This window comes from Vicia villosa, linkage group LG5 (genome assembly GCF_029867415.1).
Source record: "Vicia villosa cultivar HV-30 ecotype Madison, WI linkage group LG5, Vvil1.0, whole genome shotgun sequence".
Classification (NCBI taxonomy): domain Eukaryota; kingdom Viridiplantae; phylum Streptophyta; class Magnoliopsida; order Fabales; family Fabaceae; genus Vicia; species Vicia villosa.
Window position 1 is genome coordinate 83381930 of NC_081184.1, and position 7487 is coordinate 83389416.

Below are 7487 nucleotides of genomic sequence, written 5' to 3' on the forward strand. Positions count from 1 at the left end.
GAAGAAACTGCCAGAAAGTCTCCTTAGAGTTTTCTTATCTTTGTTTGATGCCCCAAGTGGGTACTCTTGAGTTTGAAGGAAGCGTTTGATATCGTGGAACCACGGTTTATCATCGATGACTGCTTCAGTTGCAAACACATAGGCGGGCCTTTCAAGGCGCGTAATTCTGACTGTAGGCATATCGTTCCAATGATTGACTTTGAACATGGAAGATAACGTAGCCAAGGCGTCTGCCATTCGATTCTGATCTCGAGGTATATGATGCAATTCAACCTTGTTGAAGAAAGTCAACAGACGTCTTGCATAATCTCTGTAAGGAATCAGGCCAGGGTGGTAAGTTTCCCACTTGTCTTTGATTTGGTTGATCACAAGGGCTGAATCTCCATATATGTCGAGGATCTTGATCCTTAAGTCAATGGCTTCTTCGAGACCCATGATACAAGCTTCATATTCTGCGATGTTGTTGGTACAATCAAATAGTAATCTGGCGGAGAACGGGATATGAGTACCCTTGGGAGTGATGATGATTGCCCCAATTCCATTGCCAAAAGCGTTTACTGCTCCATCAAAAATTAGGCCCCATCTTGATCCAGGCTCAGGACCTTCTTCAGGTAACGGTTCGTCACAATCTTTCATCTTCAAGTACAAGACATCTTCATCAGGAAAGTCAAACTTGAGAGATTGATATTCATTAATTGGTTGATGCGCCAAGTGATCGGCGAGAATGCTTCCTTTGACCGCTTTTTGAGCACGGTACTCAATGTCATATTCGGATAACAGCATTTGCCATCGGGCAATCCTTCCTGTTAAGGCAGGCTTTTCAAAGACATACTTGATCGGATCCATTTTGGAGATTAACCAAGTTGTATTGTTGATCATGTATTGGCGGAGACGTTTTGAAGCCCAGGCCAAAGCACAACATGTTTTTTCGAGCATGGAGTAACGAGACTCACAGTCTGTGAATTTCTTACTCAGGTAATAGATGGCATGCTCCTTCTTACCAGTTTCATCTTGTTGTCCAAGCATACAACCCATGGATTCTTCCAACACAGTAAGGTACATGATTAACGGTCTTCCTTCAACTGGAGGAATCAATATTGGTGGTTCTAACAAGTATTCCTTGATACTGTCAAACGCTTTCTGGCAATCTTCAGTCCATACAACCCCTTGATCTTTGCGGAGAAGCTTGAAAATTGGCCCACAAGTAGCAGTCATTTGAGAGATAAATCTGGAGATATAGTTCAATCGTCCGAGAAATCCTCTTACTTGCTTTTCAGTTTTTGGTGCAGGCATCTCTTGAATAGCTCTGACTTTGTCGGGATCTACTTCAATACCTCTTTGGCTGACAATGAAACCCAAGAGTTTTCCAGATCTAACCCCCAAAGTACATTTGTTAGGATTCAAGCGAAGCTGATATTTCCTTAGTCGTTGAAACAACTTCAAAAGGTATTCAATATGTTCTTCTTCTGTGCTGGACTTGGCTATCATGTCGTCCACATAGACTTCAATTTCTTTATGCATCATGTCATGAAAGAGAGTAGTCATTGCCCTTTGGTAAGTTGCGCCGGCATTCTTTAATCCAAATGGCATCACTTTGTAGCAAAAGGTACCCCATGGGGTGATGAAAGATGTCTTCTCCATGTCTTCAGGAGCCATCTTGATCTGATTATAACCGGAGAACCCGTCCATGAAGGAAAAGACGTTGAACTTAGCGGTGTTATCAACCAGCATGTCAATATGTGGTAATGGAAAGTCATCTTTTGGACTGGCCTTGTTCAAATCACGGTAGTCAACACACATTCTGACTTTGCCATCTTTCTTTGGAACTGGCACTATGTTGGCTAACCATTGAGGATACTCAGAGGTGACAAGAAAACCTGCGTCGAGTTGCTTTTGAACTTCCGCTTTGATCTTGTTAGCCATATCAGGGTGAGTCCTTCGCAATTTCTGCTTAACCGGCGGACATTCTGGCTTCAATGGCAAGTAATGCTGAACAATATTGGTATCCAACCCAGGCATGTCTTGGTAGGACCAGGCAAACACGTCAACATATTCTTTGAGGAGGTCTGTCAACTTACTCTTGACATCAGTATCAAGGAGCGATCCAATGGTCACTTCTTTTTTGTCTTCTTCAGAACCCAAGTTGATCTTTTCTAAAGGCTCTTTGTGAGGCAGAATGGCTCTTTCCTCGTGCTTAAGTAATCGAGAAATCTCGTCTGGGATCTCCTCTTCTTCCTCTTCCTCGGCTTCGAACACAGGAAACTCAAAGTTGGGAGAGGGCATAGGGTTATTGCATTCAATGGGTTTATCAATAGTAAATCTGCACATGTGATTTATATTTATTTCAGAAAATTTATGAATGCAAGAGTGTATGCAGATTTTTTTGAAAAGCTTTTTTTTATTTTGGTTTTTTAGGATTACCATTTCCAGAAAAAGCAAAAATAAAAACACATAATGTAGGGAATTCAAAATGACACTTTATTTATGATTCATTTTTGAAACAAAGCCCTAAACACAAACTCATTTGTCTTGGGCGGGACAAAGAGGGAAACTTTTAAAACAAAGCCCTATACACAAAGTTATTTGGGCGGAACATTTAAAAGCAAAGCCCTATAAAACATCTCTCTGCTTTGGGCAAGGCAGGAGGTCAAAATAACAGCGAGGTGATTACTTTGAGCGGCGAACAACATTCGGAACGTCGACAGCTTTCCAGTAGCAACGAACTCCTCTGTGTATTATGTATTCAGGAAAATTCTCCTCAGAGTGATCTTCAGTGTTGACATCGACCGCTGGTCGAGCAGGATTTGAAGGTCCTGGTTTGTCAACCTTGTTCTTTGTAGAGTTGAAACGGTCTTCTTCTACTTCTTGAAGAGCATAAGATGAGTCACAATCTTCAGAATTTTCAGGATGTATTTCCCAGTCTTCAGGATGAAGAGACTCATTGTCAGCAACACTTTCTGAGTCGGTTGCGGGATCATCTTCCCCTTCATCTTCAAAAATGGCATTTATGTGATAATAACCATCTTCAGGATTATAAACCTTGGCAGATGCGTTGAAGCCGAAATCTTCAGTAACTTCAGGCTGCTGAGAAAATTGAGAGCATTGGTAAGCCTCTTCCGGTTGACTATTATATTCAAAGGAATCTCCCCATCCAGTTGGTTGGATATCCTCAATCGCAATCTTGTAACTTTCAGGTGCTGTATATTTCACCATATAATCAAATTTTCCACTTGGTTGTCCCAAGGTGTCCCAGATTTCTGCAGGAACAGGTTCAGTTTCATTGCCTTTGGATTTCTCTGACGGAGGATATGGTTCTTCCTGAGATATGTATCCCGAGTCATTGAGATAACATTTCCATTCTTCTTCAGGATCAGGTAGACCTTCTTCGATACATTCTTCGATAAGGACATTAACCTCTTGAGGAATTGGATTAAGGAATCCTCCACTAATGAATGTTTCTTTGATCGGACGAAGGGTTTCATCCTTCTTAGTGCAGCTTGAGAATGTTGGTGAACATCCGAGACCTGCTCTGGTTTCGTTCTTGGTAGGGATCACAACTTGCCCCCAGCCAGTGGTAGTTCCATCTTTCACTACTTTTACCGCCTCTTTGTAAGAAGAGATCGATGCTTTCTTCTTGGAAGATTCGTCTTCTAAAGAGAGACCTTGGAACTGAGTTCCTTCCACATCCTCGGCACTGATAAAAGAGAAATTGGACAAATGACTCACCATCAAGGCTTGTTCTCCACTTATCGTTACCAATTTTCCATTTGTTACAAATTTTAACTTTTGATGGAGCGTAGAAGTTACTGCCCCTGCTTCATGGATCCATGGTCGTCCTAACAGACAGCTATAAGCAGCTTGAATGTCCATGACCTGGAAGGTGATTTGAAATGTATGTGGACCAATTGTCATGGGAAGGTTGACTTCGCCGATAACAGATTTTCGCGATCCATCAAATGCTTTGACAACTACACCACTGAACTTCATAGGCATTCCTTGGTAAGACAAACGAGCAAGAGTCGTCTTTGGCATCACATTTAAGGAAGATCCAGTATCTACCAATACATTGGACAAAGAGTCTGACTGACAGTTCATAGAAATGTGCAAAGCAAGGTTGTGATTTCTACCCTCCTCGGGGAGTTCTTCATCACAGAAGCTTAAATTGTTACAAGCTGTTATGTTGGCTATTATCCCATCAAAGTGATCAACAGTCACATCATGATCTACAAAAGCTTGATCCAAGACTCTCATCAGGGCTTCCCTGTGGGCTTCTGAATTCAACAACAATGAAAGTATTGAGATTTTTGAAGGAGTCTGCATAAGCTGATCCACAATCTTGTATTCACTTCTTTTGATAAGCTTCAAAATTTCATCAAAGTCAGGATTCACATTGGTTCCACTGGATTGACCAACATCAGTGTTTGTATTACTGACAGGAGTTTCCACAGGATTTCCTACTGGAACATTGGCAGGATTTTGTCCGGTTGCAGGAGCAACAGGCTGCTTTGGAGGTAGTGGAGTATACACACGTCCACTTCTTGTTACTCGACTCACATCAGCGATGTTCACAACAGATGAAAGAGTAGGTAAAGGAACTTCTTGTCCATTCTTTATCATGGTAGCATTGTAGTTGTATGGAACTGCCTTGTCAGAGTCATAAGGAACAGGTCCAGGTAGACAAATGATCAAAGGAGCAACAGGAACCTTCGGCTTGTTATAAGTAACTTCCATGCGCTCAGGCATGTTGAAATGAGGAACGATGACGTTAACTGTAGGCATTTCCGAGTTGATATCTGAGACTAAAAGCTCATGCGGATAGCATCCTATCATGTTAACTTCATTTTCATTCCTATTTCTGTAGATCTGAATAGTACCATTATCCAACAGAACTTGGAGATCTCTTCTCACAATCGAACATCCATGAGAATCTACACAACATATGCTACAGGAACCATAGTGATGCTGGCGAAAATTCTGCCCTCGACAGAGAGTGGCGTGCATTTGTACCAAATTGGCTCTTGAGAAATTGATATTATAGACTCGGTACGGACCAGGACATCCATACACCATGTTTACAACATGCCCTCCATGAATGGGCAGCGGATTTGCTTGCACATTTGGATTCAAATTTCTAAAAGAGAGGAGATTAGATCTTACCAACCTCTGAACTTCATGTTTCAAAGCTATGCAATGTTCAAGATCATGGCCAGGCGCTCCTTGATGATAAGGGCATGAGACCTCAGCTTTGTACCACCATGGGAGTTTCTCAGGTACTGGTGGTGGTGCTTTAGTCTGAACAAGACCTCTTTCAATCAAAGCAGGGTACAATTCTGTGTAGGTCATCGGAATCGGATCAAACTGTGGAGCTCTTTGTACACGATTCTGATTATTGTTAAACTGCTGAGCCTGTTGTCGAGGCTGTTGTTGTTGAAACTGCGGAGTAAATCCCGGATTCGGTGTTGTATTAACAGCTGGTGCGATAGCAGCTACCTGTCGTTGACGATTAACATTTCCTCTTGGCTTCCCTTGGGACACCATGTCAACACTTTGTTCTTTCTTCTTTGGGAAACCACTTCCAAACTTTTTGGTTCCGCTTGAAGATCCACCTTCTTTAGTTAGACGTCCGGTTCGGACTCCTTCTTCTAGACGCATCCCCATGTTTACCATTTCGGTGAAATCACTTGGAGCACTAGCAATCATGCGTTCATAGTAAAACGGACTGAGAGTATTCAAGAAGATCTTTGTCATCTCTTTCTCTTTTAACGGTGGATTAATCTGAGCAGCAGTTTCTCTCCATCGTTGGGCATACTCTTTGAAAGCTTCATGGTCTTTCTGAGCCATGGATCGAAGCTGATCTCTGTCTGGAGCCATATCTGAGTTATACTTGTATTGTCGGACAAAGGCCTCGCCTAAGTCATTGAAAGTTCGAATATTGGTGCTATCCAAGCCTGTGTACCACTTCAGTGCGGCACCAGTCAAACTGTCTTGAAAGTAATGGATAAGCAACTGATGATTATCTGCATAAGTGGACATCTTTCTGGCATACATCACGAGATGACTTTGTGGACAAGAACTTCCTTTATACTTCTCAAAGTCAGGGACCTTGAACTTAGCCGGTATTTGTACACTGGGAACTAAGCATAGCTCATGGGCATTCTTTCCAAACAAATCTTTGCCACGAATAGCCTTGACTTCCAATTGAATCTTGTTGAACTGTTCTTGGAGATCTTCCACAAGATTACGCGGATTTGTGCTATCACCTTGATCATGATAAATCTCATTGCCTTCATAAGGAACAGTGTGAACCGTAGGAGTCGGAACTGTCATAGTGGGCTGAGAAAGTGCCATAGTGACTTGAGAAAAAGTTACCCCCTGATTTGGAGTGAACTGTGAACTCTGAGCAGCAGGCGCTTCAGTTGTGGATGTTTGAACCCCAGAAACATTATGGCGGAAACCTGTACCAAAGCTGAAAGGCGTGCCCCAACCCTCTGGCATGGAGAAAGATGGAATGCCGAATGCAACCGTAGAAACTGGAGTAGTGACCTCAGATGTTACTGTTGCTTGACTGTTAGGTGGCGGCGGCTGATTCTGTGCGGCCATTAAAGAGTCAACCAGAGTAGTAAGACTTTCCAACTTTTCCTGAAGGGTGGTCACCGTACCACGAAGCTCCATATTCTCTTGTTCAGAGTGTTCCATTACTCTTCTTCTGTTTGAACGAGTATTGTATCTGTGATCTGATTGCGAGCGTGGTCGAGACACTTTGAGACGCGACAGCTTGACGATCTATTGGAGAAAGATCCAAAAGATAAGACTCTATACAACAGACTCGATATGCAGAATGATGTATGCAAAAAGAAATTTATGATTTTTTCCAAACATTTTAAAGATTATTTCCTTGCAAACATTTGAACACAAACTATTCTTTTATTCATTCATTTTTTATTACAATAATGGGAAGTGTTACAACATTGGAGCGTAGCTCCTTACAGAATCAAATGATACATGAAAATTTAAATAAATCCTAAGCATCTTCATCAGACGAAAAACCAAATGCATTGTGCAACTTGAGCTTCATGATTTCTTTCCCATAGTGAGCTTTCAATTCGGCCTTTTCAGCTCTCAGCTTGTCAACAACATTCTTCCAATTGTCAGGTATCGGAGCGTTGCTTGTTGAGCCTTCAAGCTTTTTCTTGCTTTCTTTGATGTATCTTCTGATTGCGGCATCTTTCCGACAGATCTTCTCATCTTTGTTCATGAGCCATCCATCCTGATAATAGAGAGTTTCTTCGTGTTCTTTCACTTGTTTCTTCAACTTTCTATTTTCCACATCAGTTCTTCGAAACTTTTCTTTCCAAGCGTCTTTCTCTATCCTCATCTTGGTCAAAGTGTCTTGGTATTCCTCCATAGCGGGAATGTTGGGTCGTTGAGGCACCACAGGGAACATGGGTTTTTCATAATCATAAGGCATTTGAAACTCCCTTGCTCTT